The sequence below is a fragment of the Syngnathus scovelli genome, unplaced genomic scaffold, assembly GCF_024217435.2.
Source record: "Syngnathus scovelli strain Florida unplaced genomic scaffold, RoL_Ssco_1.2 HiC_scaffold_33, whole genome shotgun sequence".
Classification (NCBI taxonomy): Eukaryota; Metazoa; Chordata; class Actinopteri; order Syngnathiformes; family Syngnathidae; genus Syngnathus; species Syngnathus scovelli.
In genome coordinates this window covers 754,037-757,523 of record NW_026061423.1, presented here as the reverse complement: position 1 = coordinate 757,523, position 3,487 = coordinate 754,037, and the positions used below count along the sequence as shown (strand labels likewise).

At 39.4% G+C, this 3,487-nt stretch overlaps 1 long non-coding RNA gene across 1 annotated transcript; it reads right to left on the bottom strand.

The window, feature by feature from the left end:
- Positions 1-2,171: 2,171 nt before the first annotated feature.
- Positions 2,172-3,030, bottom strand: LOC125966277 (uncharacterized). The gene is made up of 4 exons (XR_007480213.2): positions 2,932-3,030; positions 2,759-2,836; positions 2,586-2,660; positions 2,172-2,399 (listed from the first exon to the last, which is right to left on the bottom strand). It is a non-coding gene; the product is annotated as an uncharacterized lncRNA (long non-coding RNA).
- Positions 3,031-3,487: the final 457 nt, after the last annotated feature.

Genomic DNA, 3,487 nt, shown 5'->3' with positions numbered 1-3,487 from the left:
TAAAGGAAATACTTCAGAAATACTTCAGGAGATTTATACTTTTAAAAATTAAGAAAAACAGAAGATCATTTTGAACTCTTTCATGAATCTATTATAGTCAAAAAATGCACGGATTGGACATACAAATTGTGTTTACCTGTTGCCTTTATCTGACAAAGCTTTCTGACATTTAATTTTTGCTGGTACAGTGTCTTTCTATCATACAGGGGACTTGCGCGAAGTTTATATAGTAAAGCGGGGACATGCGCATTGTGAAATGGCAGACAAACAAAATATTACACACTCTGCTTACAAGCTGATTTTTTTTCATACTGAATAGGGCACTTTTCTGTCCATACAAATAATGCATATAGCTGACATTTCCGACATCTCATTTTTGCTGGTACATTGTCAAGACAGGTTGACTTGTGCGAAGTTTATATATTAAAGAGGGTACGTGTGCATTGTAAAATGTTCCGACAAACAAAATATTACACACTCTGCTTTCAAGCTGATTTTTGCAGACTGAATAGGGCACTTTTCTGTCCATACAAATAATGTACATACCTGACATTTCTGACATGTTATTTTTGCTGGTACAATGTCATCCTATCATAGAGGTTGACTTGCGCGAAGTTTATATATTAAAGAGGGGACATGTGCATTGTAAAATGTTCAAGACAAACAAAATATTACACACGCTGCTTTATTGAATTTCAAGCTGATTTATACTTATTGAATAGGGCACTTTTCCGACATTTCATTTTTTGCTGGTGCGATGTCTTCCTATCCTAGAGGGGACTTGTGCGAAGTTTATATATTAAAGAGGGTACGTGTGCATTGTGAAATGTTCAGACAAACAAAATATTACACACTCTGCTTTCAAGCTGATTTTTGCAGACTGAATAGGGCACTTTTCTGTCCATACAAATAATGTACATACCTGACATTTCTGACATGTTATTTTTGCTGGTACAATGTCATCCTATCATAGAGGTTGACTTGCGCGAAGTTTATATATTAAAGAGGGGACATGTGCATTGTAAAATGTTCAAGACAAACAAAATATTACACACTCTGCTTTATTGAATTTCAAGCTGATTTATACTTATTGAATAGGGCACTTTTCCGACATTTCATTTTTTGTTGGTGCGATGTTTTCCTATCGTAGAGGGGACTTGCGCAAAGTTTATATATTGAAGAGGGGACATTTGCATCGTAAAATCTTTACATATGTTAGCATGTGTTATGTTAGAAGGGTGCCGGTTCAATTCCCCCGCTGACCCTCCCTGTTTGCATGTTCTCTCCGAGGCTTCAGGGATTTGCTCCGGGTACTCCGGTTTTCTCCCACATCCCTAAAACATGCTTGATAAAGCCGATTGAGCACTCCAAATTTCCCCAAGGTGGGACTGCGAGTGCGGATGGTTGGTTGTTTCTGTGTGCCCTGCGATTGGCTGGAAACCGGTTGAGGGTGTCTCCCGCCTACTGCTGGAAAGGCTCCAGCACGCCCGTGACCGCCATTGCGACAAAATGGTGCAGAAAATGGATGGATGAATTTTTACATATTGAAGAGGGGACTTTTATGTACAACAGTGTTAATTGCAAGTGTGTATTTATTCGTTAGACTACAATGCTATTTAGTCTTAGTTTTATGTCAGTCATCTGGACTCTTTTAGTCTTAGTCTAGTTTTAGTCGACTAAATATAAATTCTAGTCTTAGTCGACTAAATGGTTCTCCAGAATTCCCAGTCACTGGAAATATCAATCACGCTGGTTGTTGGATTTGGTCCACAATTAGGAAAGCGTGCTATCCGCGCCTCACGGCAAAACCCATAGCCAATCACCTGTTATCCAATGTATTCACTGCATGCTCCTTTTATTTCTTCAGTTTTAGGAAAAGGCCAAGACTTGGGTTTTTTCTTACTGTCAAAAAAAGAAAACAAGTGACTTTCACCCCCCCCCCCAAAAAAAAAAAAATGTTACACTAAGTAAAATAAAGCACTGTTTGACATGATAGACCTGGTTAAGACCAAACTATATATTTTTTATACTCAGAGACCCAATAACCCCCCCCCCCCCTTTGCACTTTGCAACGGAGGGAAGGTAAAACGGGAAGAACCCTCGGACAAACCCTGACTGCAGGTGGGTGGCCATCTGCCTTGACCGGTTGGGTGGAAAGAGACAGCGAGAGACAAACTTAGCACTCATTTATTACACATTTCTCCTTAAGGATGCAATTTTGTTGTGTACAAAGAATTTTATGGCTTTCCAGTCTCGTCCATGATCTTTGAGTGATGGATTTTCATTTAAACATTTTTCACAGTCTTCCTTTCGAGGAACCCTCATTTCTGTCAGGAACTGCTTCAAATGACATTGGATAATGTTTTTTTCTGTCTTTGACCAGGGTATTCTGGATTTCACTGTAAATAAACAAAGAAAGTAAGAAAGTGAATAAATAGATGGATGGAAATGATTATCATTCAATCTTCTTAAACAAGCACATTACACAGGCATTATTAGTCATCCATTTTCCTTGTTAACAAATGTCAAACAAAGTGTTTGATTTCAAGGAGACAATATATTTTAGAGTCACTACACTAACACACCCTTTTGTTTAGATGGCTGTCCCCCAACTGCCTCTCTTGAAGTAGCAACTGTTTCTTTACCTTCCTCTGAGTTTTCTGAAATCACATGATCAACGATAAGACGTTTGCACTTATTGTGATTGAAAGTCACAATGCAGATGTAAATAATGAATGAATATTCAGTGAAAACTTACTTTCTTGACTTTTGAGAGTGGGCCTCTCAGACGGAATGTCCTTCCTCTCAGAGTCATCCGGCTCCTCTTCAGCTGAAACTAAATATTTTAAATCAATACTTGTGCACTAAAAGTCATTTTCCTTTGCTTTGTTTAGTAATAAGTGTAGCAAGTTATTGAAACCCTATACTTACAGTTTATGTTTGGCATTAAGCCCTCCAAGGTCTGTCCTTTGAATTGCCCCACTCCACTTTCCATGGCATAGATGAGTCTACTGACTTTTGCTGTTTGCAAGGTCTCTTCATGCAGTCTGTAGTATTCCCTATGGACTTCAATATCATGGCCCATGAAAGTTGCCAGCTGATCAAGCTCATGGCTTTTTAGATTTAGCAGCTGTGGAACAGTAGCCACATGTTTTCGCAATTTTGTGGACGTTATATTTTCTGGCCGTTCTGCTCCACAGGCCTCTGCAAATCTTTTTAGAGTATCACATCCACGAATATTCCCCTCAGAACCAAAATGGGTGCGGGCAAAGATGTAGGGGTTGTTTGGGGCAATCCCAACCTCTTCCCTTGTTTTGAGGAGAAGATCCACAGATTCCTTGACATCAGGAGGGAACAACACTGGAACTTTGCGGCCTCTTTTCCCCTCTATTTCTACCCTGGTGAGATGATTGCACAGATTCTTCTCCAAAGGGGATAGACTGTTCAGAATGTCATCCTGCATGCTTTTCTTGTTTCTGTCCAGGTA